This window comes from Chiloscyllium punctatum, chromosome 17 (genome assembly GCF_047496795.1).
Source record: "Chiloscyllium punctatum isolate Juve2018m chromosome 17, sChiPun1.3, whole genome shotgun sequence".
Taxonomy (NCBI): domain Eukaryota; kingdom Metazoa; phylum Chordata; class Chondrichthyes; order Orectolobiformes; family Hemiscylliidae; genus Chiloscyllium; species Chiloscyllium punctatum.
In genome coordinates this window covers 62,557,808-62,570,691 of record NC_092755.1, presented here as the reverse complement: position 1 = coordinate 62,570,691, position 12,884 = coordinate 62,557,808, and the positions used below count along the sequence as shown (strand labels likewise).

Sequence of the window (12,884 nt, the reverse complement as noted above, 5' to 3'; positions counted from 1 at the left end):
CAATGTTTCAGTGGCTACAATTCAAAACCATGTTATTGGCTGTGAAATGTTTTGGATAATTCTGAAGTCATGAAATGCAAATCTATCTTTTTAGGTAAAATGCTTGCTAACTATTAATCCAAATTGTTGATATTTTGAACTTGTCTAAATCTTTTACAGCCCTATTGTTAGAAGTTTCTCCTTGTAACTTTGGAACTATTAAAAAAACTGCTTTCTCTTTCTGTTTATCACTCATCTGGTGACATTTTGATAAGGCTTAAATAATTTATCAAAGCAAAGCTGTTCTTAAAAATGCTGTTCTTGGATATGAGCATTTATCTTCCATCCTTAATTGCCTTCAGAAGGCAGTGGAATGCAGTCTCCTTGAAGCGCTGTAGTCCTTGTGGCAATGATCTGCTCCCACAATGGTGTTATGTAGGGAATCCTAGGTCATTTTCATTATAACAATGAAGAAACAGTGATGCAGCTGTAGTAAAGTAAGGGGAAAGTAGTTTAGTCTAAATCAGGATCACAATGCATGTATGTGAACGCATGGAGTTCAAGAGGAACCTCGATTATCTGGCTTTTGATTGTCCAAATATCACATTATCTGGCAAGATTGCAATGTCCCGATGCTCAACTAAACTATATTATCTGGCATTCAGTTATCCGGAATTTGATTAACCGAATGAGATACTGCATGCCCATGTCCTTCGAATAATCAAGGTTCCTCTGTAAATAAGATTGGGGAGTTACAGATGCAGGTTGCCATGGGGAAAAGTGATATTGTGGCAATAACAGAAACAGAAAGTTAGAAAGGAAGGTAAGGGGTGGTGGTGGGTAGGTGTTGATATTGGCTAAGGAAAACTATGCTGTGCTGGAGAAAAAGTACAAAGAACAATACAGTACAGCAACAGGCCCTTTGGTCCACGCCAATACAGATTCTCTTTCTAAACCTCCCGCCTATTTTCTAAGGATCTGTATCCCTTTGCACCCTGACCATTCATGTATCTGTCTAGATTAGATTAGACTCCCTACAATGTGGAAACAGGTCCTTCAGCCCAACAAGTCCACACCGACCCTCTGAAGAGTAACCTAGCCAGACCCATTTCCCTCCGAATGATGTGTCTAACACTATGGGCAATTTAGCATGGCCAATTCACCTGACCTGCACATCTTTGGACTGTGGGAGGAAACCGGAGCACCCAGGGAAACCCACACAGACACAGGAAGAATGTGCAAACTCCACACAGACAGTCGCCAAAGGCTGGAATTGAACCTGGGACCCTTGTGCTGTGAGGCAGCAGTGCTAACCACTGAGCCACCGTGCCGCTCTCAATACATCTTAAATGACGCCATCGTTCCCGCCCGTATCACCTCCGCTGGAAATGCATTCCAGGCACCTACCACGCTCTGCGTAAAGAACTTTCCATGCATATCTCCTTTAAACTTTTCCCTTTCATTTTGAACTTTGATCCCTAGTAATTGAGTCCTCCATTCTGGAAAAAAGTTTCTTGCTATCCACCCTGTCTACACCTGTCATGATTTTGTAGGCCCCAATCAGGTCCCCCCTCAACCTCCTTCTTCCAATGAAAATAATCCTAATCTACTCAACCTCTCCTCATGGCTAGCACTCTCTACACCAGGCAACATTCTGGTGAACCTCCTCTGCACCCACTCCAAAGCATCCACATCCTTTTGGTAATGTGGTGACCAGAATCGTACACAGTATTCCAAATGTGGCCAAACCAAAGTTTCATACAATTGTGACATGACCTGCCAACTCTTGTACTCAATATCCCATCCAATGAAGGAAAGCATGCCGTATGCCTTCTTGACCACTCTACTGACCTGTGTTGTCACCTTCAAGGAACAATGGACCTGAACACCCAGATCTCTCTGTACATCAATTTTCTCCAGGAACTTTTCCACTTACTGTATAATTTGCTCTTGAATTGAATCTTACAAAATGCATCACCTTGCATTTGTCAAGATTGAACTCCACCTACTATTTCTCCGCCCAATTTTCCAATCCATCTATATTCTGCTGTATTCGCTGACAGTCCCCTTCACTATCTGCTACTCCACCAATCTTAGTGCCATCTGCATACTTGCTAATGAGTCAACCTACACCTTCCTCCAAGTCATTTATGTATAACACAAACATCAGTGGTCCCAGCACAGATCCCTGTGGAACACCACTGGTCGCAGGTCTCCGTTTTAAGAAGCTCCCTTCCACGATACTCTCTGTCTCCTGTTGCCCCACCAGTTCCCTATCCCACCTAGCCCGAACACCCTGCACCCCATGAGACTTCAACTTCTTTATGTCACGGAAGGTTCAAAGACAGGAAGGTTTGTTCTGGAGATTCCAGTGGCCGGTTTTGTTACTTAGCTTTTTCCAATGCTTATAAATTTTTTAAAAATTCATAGAATGTGGACATCACTGATTGGGTCAACATTTATTGCCCATTCCTAATCTTCCTTGAGAAGGTGGTGCAAGCTACCTTCTTGAACTGCTACAGTCCATTAATGATCCAGATCTTGGTGTGTTAACAACCATTTCCAAGTTTGTCAATGATGCAAAGCTTGAATATATTGTGACTGTGAGAAGGACTGTGAAGGGCCTCAAGAGAACATAAACAAGTGGATGGATAATGTTTGTATGGAGGAATCCATCTACACTTCAGAAAGTCAGCCAATATCACCAAAGATCCCTCCCACCCTGGTTATAATTTCTTCCAACCTTTTCCATCAGGCAAAAGTTGCACACAAAAAAAAATGGACAGACATACCAACAGATTCAAGAACAGCTTCTTCCCTGTTTTTAGACATCTGAATGGGCCTCTATAATCCTAAATCTAATGTTGATCTTGCTTTTTGTGCTCCTTCTTTGCAGCTGTAACTTTGTATTCCTCACTCTGTTCAATAACCCATGACCTTTGTATCTCATGATCTGCCTGTACTGCACACTAAACTAAACTTTTTACCATACCTAAGTACATGTGACAAGAATAAATTAAATCAAATCAATTATGTGATGCATTTGCAAGGAAAAATATGGAGAAACAATATAAACTAAGGGTTACAATTCTTAAAGGTGTGCATATATCATTGAAAGTAGCGGGACAGTTGGAGCAAGCAAGACCTAAGGGGCAACTTTTTCACTGAGGGTGGTACGTGTATGGAATGAGCTGCCAGAGGAAGTGGTGGAGGCTGGTACAATTGCAACATTTAAGAGGCATTTGGATGGGTATATGAATAGGAAGAGTTTGGAGGGATATGGGCCGGGTGCTGACAGGTGGAACTAGATTAGGTTGGGATATCTGGTCGGCATGGACGGGTTGGACCAAAAGGTCTGTTTCCATGGTATACATCTCTATGACTCTAATTAATAAAGTATAGTGTATCCCAGACTTTACTAATAGGGATGTAGAGTACAAAAGCAAGGAGAGTGTGTTAAACTTATGCAAGACACCTGTTAACCATAACTAAAATATTGTGTACAATTCTAAGTGCCCCATAATGGGAAGGATGAGGAGATATAAGAGAGAGTACAAAAGGAGTTTAGAAGAATGGTTCCAGGAATGAGCAATTTCGAGTTGAACATAGATTGGAGAGTTTGCATGGAAAGCAAAACCATGGGCGGCCTGGATAAAGTAGACAAGGTTTCATGCAGGAGGTGGTGCCTGTATGGAATGAGCTGCTAGAGGAAGTGGTGGAGGCTGGTACAATTACAACACTTAAAAGACATCTGGATGGGAATATGAAAAGGAATGATTTAAAGGGATATGGGCCAAGTTCTGACAAATGGGGCTAGATTAATTTAGGATATCTGGTCAGCATGGATGAGTTGGACCTAAGGGTCTGTTTCCATGCTGTACATCTCTATGACTTTAGGATTCTATGAACCTGTTCCTACTCAAAAGTAGATTGAGAACAAGACAACACAGATATATAGTAATTTGCAAAAATAATAAATGTGATCTGAGAAACAGATTTTAATATGAATGGTTTGGGTCAGAAGTGAACTGCTGGAAGAGCTGTGGAGTCGCATTCAATAGAAGCATTCAGGGAGAAATTAGATAATTAGTTGAATAGAAACAATGTCTAAGGGTATGGGGATAAAGCAGGAGAATGGCACTAAGTCATAAAACTCAATTGGACAGCCTAGGAAAACACAATGGCTGAATAGTCTCTTTCTGCTGTAGAACATTGTGGTCCTCTGATTCTATGATGTTCAGGTTAGGATGATGTTTGACATGATGTTCCCACACCACTGTTCCTGTCCTTTTAATTATAAAAGGTGTAAGGGAGAATTTTTGAAATTATCTTGGTCAGCTGCTGTAGCTGATTCTGTAGGTGATGGAAGGGATGAGTATTGATGTTCCTCGCAATGGCGAGTACAAGTATTGAGTGAACCTTTTTGTTTCCTGAATTGTCCCAAGTTACTTCAATATTGTTGCAGCCACCCGCTTGCAAATATTCAAACACACTTTACAATTTAGCTGTTTGGTCTTTCAATGTTTATGATGTAAGCTGCTCACTACTGAATATCCCATGCAGTGGTCAGTGAACATGCCCCTGCAGCATTGCTTCAATTTTGAATACAAATATATCAAAGATACAACAAATCTTCCTGTCTGGGCATTGCAACCAACTTATTAATTATTAATCGAACGACTTACATTTTTCATTCATAGCAATGGCGGAGGTTATCTCCACCGTACATGCTTGGTAACAAAGGATTGCCACCTACAATATATAAACAATGTAATAAATAACTCTTTCACTGTCAATGAACATGATTCTTCGCCCACAAGGGACCTATGGGGCACATCATACATCTCAGTATTACACTGTTGTAAGAACCTAAACAGGGGAATAACTGTCATTTTCAGAAAGTAAGCAAAGTCATCGTTTCTCCAGCTTTACTCTTTTTTTAATTGAATATGGATAATTCTGTAAATGCCATTTCCTAATGCTGATACAATGAAGTTTAATTCATTCTTGCTGGAATACACTCTCCTTATTTCTGAATGTTAAAGGTCTCGAAAGATTACCTTTAGCAGCTGATTTACTTAAGGCAAATTATTTTGGGTCAAACATCTGGTACGGCAACTGTCAACTAATTCTAGCTCCTGGTAAGATGTTCCTTCTTCATGCAACATGGGAAAACCGAATATCTAATTGATTCTGACAGCTCCAGTTCCACCATCCAATTGATCTGATTGGATCTAACAGCCTACAGTTCCATCTTTCACTTGATATAATAGACCAACACTGACAACCTTCAATCATGCTGAAGCTAGCAGATTGTTCATAAAGAGAACATCACTAACAAGCTGGCACAAGAGTTGCAATGTTAACTGTGTCAGGTAAACACAGACAGTCAGTGAATCTGAAAGTGACACCAATCAATAGGTTTATTATCTGTTGCCCCACAAACATAAATTGCTCAACTTCAGCATTCAGTACTAAAGATCTGCTTAAAATCAATGAAGCTAGTTTCACAATGGCTGTGGGATCCTGTAGCTTCTTTCTAAACACTGTTTTGTCACAAATAATATATATCATCCTGGTTTGAAACCAGCTTATTATGTATGCTCTGCTACATATATACATATTCATTTTCTAAAGTAATCTTGACACAGTAATCTCTGTGACGATTGCATTCATGCTTTTTGATCTTTGTTGTAGATTCCACAGAAATTGGCTGGAATTTGTAATGTCTGGCATCAAATGAGCAATAGCAGTTCAGTTACCACTTATACATCCTGCTCAATCTTCCTCTCCACTGAGGACATTTCCATATTAAGTCCTTGTCTTTTTGCACCTACATCATGCTATGTTATATTAATCCTGATTCACAGCCAAACGACCACTTCCAGCAGATCAAAATGAGGTTGCAGCTTGAGGCAATACTGAATTACTAGTTGCAGACTGAGTTTTACATGCTGCATTTCAAATGGAAGTGGTGTGAATTCAATGTGAAATTACAAACAGAAGCAGAGCATCTTCTGGCCTTTTCATTTTCCTTAAAAGTGACGGGAACAGATAAAAATGTAGGCGAAAGTGAGGACTGCAGATGCTGGAGATTAGAGTGTGGTGCTGGAAAAGAACAGCAGGTTAGGCCTCATCGAAGGAGCAGGAGAATTGACATTTCGGGCAAAAACCCTTCATCAGGAATGTTGTAAAAATGTAAGATAAAAATGTAAGCTGTATTGTAGACTCAATCCCAAAATGAATCAGTCACTTTGGTATGTAGCATTGGAGCTGCTGATAGATATACTTGGGGAATATAAAGTCAGGGGCAGGGGCAGGGGCATGAGAGATATCCCAGGAGAGGCAACGGGTGCCTGAAGGTCCAGGGTGCAGTGTGTCACTCAAACTCCAGCAGCTGTTCTAATATAAGTGCATCTCGAGAGAGAGAGAATGACTGGCTGGTGCATCCCACCCACAGCCCATGAACAAATATTTATTAAAAGCTAACAGAACTATCATTCAAAAGCACTTCGTACTGTAAAACCTCTCATTAGTGAAGTTATTCAAGAATAAATTAGACCCTTTCAATCTACTGCTAAAAAAAGAGCTTATTCACGTACCTCATCAAAGACAGAGAAACCTTTATTAAGCACTTAATACTGTCAACACAAATGTGAACACATTCCTATGCTGAGATAAGTGGTTCAACAGCTTTTGAAATTCACCCAGACATTCATAATGAACTCAGTTGTAAAACCAAACACTGGGATGTTTAAGCAATTGAGTTTATTGAAATTGAAAAACCAGATGGCCTTTATTTTGAGCTCCATCAGATGTGCTGTCAATCAAAGCAGTCCAAGAACATTCTTTCTCTTCCAGCTGCTGAATTTTTTTTTCATTTAAAAGGACTTTGGATATATAAATCAAATTATTAGGCCAGCAATCCCAAGCAGTATTTTCTTTCATTTTTAATGCATGTTAGCACATTTCCAGCTCAGAAAAGTACCCAGGCATTGGCGTATGGACCCTTTCCTTATGAAAGATAGTAAATTTGTAAAGTACTTCTCTCAAGAATTTAAAACTTATTTAGAAATTAATTCAGGTACAGATAGCAACCCATCAATGATGTGGGAGACCATCAAAGCTTACACGTGAGGTTTGATCATCTCCTACTCAGTGGCCCAGAAACAATTGAAGGGAGAACAACAGTGTCTGCTTGAAGCTCGCTTAAAAGCGGCTGAAACAGCATACACTGATAGACCTTCTATTATTAAATTGCAAAGGATTACGGCCCTTAGGACAGCTCTAAACACTACGCTTACTCAAACGGCCAAGAGGGAAATATTATTTGCAAAACAAAGGTTATATGAATATGGCGACAAACCAGGTAGATACTTAGCATTTCTTGCAAAGAAAAAAAAGGCCCCTCAGACTATTACATCTATCAAGTAAAGTACGGGTATTTTGACTCATGATCATAAAAAGATTAATGCGATCTTTAGAGAATTTCATTCTGAGTTATATAAATCGCAGGATTGTGAAGATAGGACTAGGAGGATGCAGTCATTTTTTAAAAATTTGACCTTTCCGGGCCTAACTCCGGAACAGCTATCGGTCCTAAATGCTCCTCTAACAGTCCAAGAAATACTTGATGCAATTAGGCAACTTCAGAGCGGTAAGGCACCTGGCCCAGATGGCTTTCAAGCTGAATTCTATAAAGAATTTACAGAAATATTGGCTGGTCCACTTATGGACATGTATAACTATGCATATAGACAGGGCTGTCTCCCGCCTTCGCTGAAAGAGGCAAATATCTCTTATCCTTAAAAAAGGAAAGGATCCAGAAGATTGTATGTCATACAGACCAGTATCCTTGCTAAATGTAGATTTTAAAACCCTTTCTAAAACGTTAGCATTGAGACTTGAAAAGGGTAATACCACATATTATAAAGGAGGATCAGACAAGGTTTATTAAGGGCCGTAGATCATCCAATAATATTAGAAGGGTTTTGAATATGATTCAAGCCTGTCATCAGGGAAAGATACTAGGAGTAGTAGTCTCATTAGACACGGAAAAGGCATTCGATAGGGTTGAATGGTCATATTTGTTTTACACATTGGAAAGGTTTGGCGTTGGACAGGTGTTTACCAAATGAGTCTCAACATTGTATAGTGATCCCAAAGCAGTTGTGGTTACCAATGGATTAGGTTCTGATAGCTTCAGTGTGGGTAGGGGCTGCGTCAGGGATGTCCTCTCTCGCCATTGTTATTTACGCTAATAATTGAACCACTAGCAGAAGCTATACAAGCTGATCCTAATATAACGGCCCCGAGGATTGGTACAGGTAAACATTAAATTACCCTGTATGCAGATGATGTTCTTCTATTCCTCAGTAATCCTCTGATGTCTGTACCTCGCTTAATCCAAGTTATTAATACATTTAGTGCCTTCTCAGGCTATAAAATTAATTTTTCAAAATCGCAGGCTATGCCAATGGGTGGCCTTGCTATGATACCCCACTTAGTGGACGGATCCCTTTTTCCTTTTCATTGGTCCCTGGAGGGTTTCTTATATTTAGACATTTTTATTACCCCAGTATTTGGTCAGTTATACAAGGCTAATTTTGTGCATTTACTGGAAAGGATAAGGCAGGACCTCCAGCAATGGGGAGACCTTCCAATTTCCTGGCTGGGTAGAATAGCACTAATTAAAATGAATGTCCTGCCCTGTCTCCTATATCCTATGAGAATGCTTCCAGTGATGCTGCTGAGGATGGCTCTACATAAATTATATGGCTGGCTGGGTTCCTTTATCTGGAATCATAGACGGCCCCTCATTAAGCTGAAGAAGCTACAGCTTCCACAGCCAAGGGGAGGATTGGACTTCCCAGATTTTAGGAAATATCAGTTAAGTTCCCTATTAAGTTACATAGCTGATTGGGTCTTGTCTGATCCACAATCAATCTGGCTGGACATCAAGGCGTCTCAAGTAAAATACCCACTTATTAACCTTTTATTTTCAGACAAGAGGAAAATCATTACAGATCACTGTAAAAACCCTATAATACTAAACGCAATTTAGGCTTGGAATATAATGCGGCAAAATGAGGGTAATTCACATAAAACATCCCCCTCTGCACCGATAGTGGGAGCATGGAGATTCCAACCGGGGTTTACTGATGCCACTTTTAAACTCTGGAGATCCAGGGGTATCTCATGTCTAGGGAACCTAGTTAAAGATGGGGTCCTGATGTCTTTTGAATAGCTGCGTCAGAAATTCGGATTACCTAACGGAGACCTCTTTCGATACTTCCAAATTTGAGACTATATACAGAAGAAGACTACGTTATTAGATAGGCTTTATAAATCAGATAGAGAATATAGTGTCCTACGACCAGTGGGGGTATCTTCCATCAGTACTATTTATCATTTACTACATGATGAAGTATCGGGAGATATGGATAATCTGCTTAAAACATGGGATCAGGATTTGGGACTAGAAATCTCTATAGAAACATGGAATGATATTTGGGAAAACGCTAGAAGAATTACTATCTGTAACAGAACCCAGGCTATCCAGCTGAAGATACTTCATAGGGCCCATATAGCACCGGTTTGATTGGCAAAATTTAAGGCAGGAGCATCTCCAATGTGTCCCAAATGTAAAATAGAGGTGGGCACGCTTGTACATTGCCAATGGACCTGTCATAAGATCCGTAGATATTGGACTAAAGTAGCAAGTACCCTGACACAAATTTTAGGAACGGAAATTAGAGTGGACCCTGTATCTCTCCTTTTGGGCTTTTCGAACTTTCCCTCCCTGGACATGTACGGGAAGAGACTATTTTCTATTCTCTCTTTCTGTGCAAGGAAAAATATTTTAGTGAACTGGGTGGCTGAGGCCCCCCCCTGGACTTTCAAATTGGCACAGATTAATTATGGAATGTATTCCCCTTGACTTCCTTACAAATATGGTGCACTGAAAGACCGAATTATTTTATAAAATATGGCAGCCCTTCTTGAATTACATAAATACAGAATTACATAAATACAGCTAACAAGGGCTTTTATTTATTGAGATTACAAACCTGGCTGGTCCGGGGCCCCTTAGGAGAGGAATCCCGCACAAATACGGGTTTTATTACATTTGATGTTAACACATTCCGAGTAAGAGACTTAAATATACACACTGGTTAGTTGTAGGTTAGATTAGTAGACAGTTGAGTTTTGTTTTTTTTTTCTTTTTTCTTTTTCGGTATTTTTTCTTTTGTTAAATTTTGGCTATTGTGTATTTGATTTAATTGTATATCAATGTTTGTATTTGAGAATTTTGTTTATTTTTGTAAACTTGTAAAAATGTTAAATTTCTAATAAAAATATCTTAAAAAAAAGAAAAGTACCCAAATACCTCCCAACACTTACACAATGTAATGGTAAACTTACCTTAGTAAGAAAAGCCCTAAAATCAATGATTGCAGTAAAAACACATCTAACTTAAATTACAGAATCTAACTACTATAACTGAAATAATTATTTTTCATATTTCAGAGTCTGTCAATGAAAGAATATCAGTAGCAGGTAGCTGTTATTTTTGGTTCTACCACTTTGTCCAGTTTCTGTGGTTCACAATATCTCTGAGGTTCCATGAACCACATTCTTACAGAATGGACCCCTCCTCCACTAAAATGTTGTGGGGGTTGAACTATTATCCCAGATGGACCTGACAAGGCCAGGAGTGCTGCCCATATGCCTACCTTGCAAGAATGAAACTTCCTGGAAACAGAACTGGGATGAGCATCCCAGTATTGGAACTTGCTCTCTATTTTTAAAGGGCTCCTAACCTGGCAAAAATCTGGACCATTAACCCTGTTTTTCTCTCCATGAATACTGCTTTACTTATTGAGTATTTCCAGCATTTTTGGGTTTTACTTTAGATTTCCAGTATCTGTAGCAGTTTGTGTTTGCATCCTGCAGTCTTGCCTGTCAGCTGAATTAGAATGTGTTTAGCAGGGTCTGGTTGAATACAAATATATAGGGAGTCTAAAGTGGGATGCCTGGCCAAAAGAGCATTAGAAAAACCCTTGCATCGCTAAAATATTTCTGCAGTGATAGGATGCTCACTGCTGGTATATGATTACATACTGCAGAATATGTAATTTGCTTTAAAAGCAGTGCCTGATATTTGTATGCTGCTAAGTTCTGTGGGTTTCAAGGTTTCTTGGAATTATGTCACCCCCACCCAGTCATTAATAGACTTTAGAAAAATATAATTTGCTGATCTTTTCAAATTTCTTCCCTTCCTTTCTCTTTTGAATGTTTTGCCTAATGCTGGAAATTAGCTTGACCACATTAACTATCCTCCTTATTCAACTAGGAAATCTTCATGACTACTTTGCTGTTCATTCAGTGTTGTTGCAACAAAATCATGGAATTCCCTCTTGAACAGCATTTTGGTTCTACCTACATGTCATGGACTGAGGCAGTTTAAGTCGGCAGCTCATCACTAACTTCTCAAGGGTAACTAAGGATGGGCAATGAATGTGGTTTGGTATGGCACATAGTCTGCCCAGGACTGTAAGAAGATAAAGAAAATTCTGAACACAGCCCAGACCACCAAGCAAGCTAACCTTCCATCCGTTGACTCTGTATACACTTCTCATTGCTGTGGAAAGGCAGCCAACAGCATCAAAGACCCCTCCACTGCCATTAAATCTCTTCCAATCTCTTCCAGCAGGCAGAAGATACAAAAGCTTAAGCACTCGTACCAACAGGTTCAAGAGCAGCTTCCTCCCCGCTGTTGTTAGACTTCTGAATTTTCTCAATTTTCAAATCTAATGTTGATCTTGCTTTTAGTATACCTTCTTTGCAGCCATAACTTTGTATTCCTCACTCTGTTTGTTCACCGCATGATCTTTGTGTCTCTGAATGTTATGATCTGCTGTACTGCATGAAAAACAAAACTTGTCACTATATGTAGGTACATGTGACAAAAGTAAATCAAATTGAATCAAATGCTGGTCTAACCAATGCTGCCCACACCCCATGAGTGACTTGTTATTTAAACACTTTTTATTTAAAAGAAACAAGTCAGAGGACAGTTGCAGTTGGTTTAACTGTGGATGCATCAAAACTAAATACAACCCCAACCTAAGCCAGTGCCACTTTAAGCATGCTTTCAGCAAGAGGATTCAGACAGTAACTGGGATCAGAAAGCTGACTGATTTTCAAATCCCTCCTCTGGTCCAGGACATAGACCACCTATGGCACTTTTGCAGATGTCCACCCTGAATACAATAGACTTAGCACAATCGAAACATGGGCCTCTTCTATTCTCAAGTGAATTTCATACCAGCTGGTATTCATAACTGTGCTTTCAGTTCTCCTCTGGATCCAACATTAATAAGCCAAACAAAAGATGGAAATATGGAATCTTGCTCTGTTTTTCTCATTCATATATACTGAAAAAATTTAAAATGATCAACTATTACAAATAAGTTACTATATTTAATTCCTGCTGTTAGGCCTTGTTTGTACTCGCAGTTTCCAAGGTTTTCTCCTTAATGCCTTCATCTTTTCAGCTCATCCAACTTTCCTTACTCTGTTGCTTATGTTTCCTTTGCTCAATTTTGTTTTCTTTCTGTTCCTCAATGGTTCACTGCTCAAGTCATATCCACAGTTAGATACCAAACTCCATTTTGTGCAATGCTTGACAAATGACCAAGGTTTTCAAGAACCATATCTTAGATATTTTCAGGCAAGTACAGATAAATCTTACTCACCATAATGAAAGTCTGACCATCATAAATCTATGGTGTCCACGCAAATCAATCCCACACATTAATCTGCATATATTCAATGAGAATATCATAGCCAAATTAGTCAAGGGTTTAATTTGGACTAATATTTGGCTATGATCTTAAAAT

At 39.5% G+C, this 12,884-nt stretch overlaps 1 protein-coding gene across 1 annotated transcript in view; it reads left to right on the top strand.

Annotated features, from left to right (window-relative positions):
• Positions 1-12,884, top strand: part of nos1 (nitric oxide synthase 1 (neuronal)) — a 102,815-nt gene that overhangs the window by 38,032 nt on the left and 51,899 nt on the right. The window lies entirely within an intron of this gene.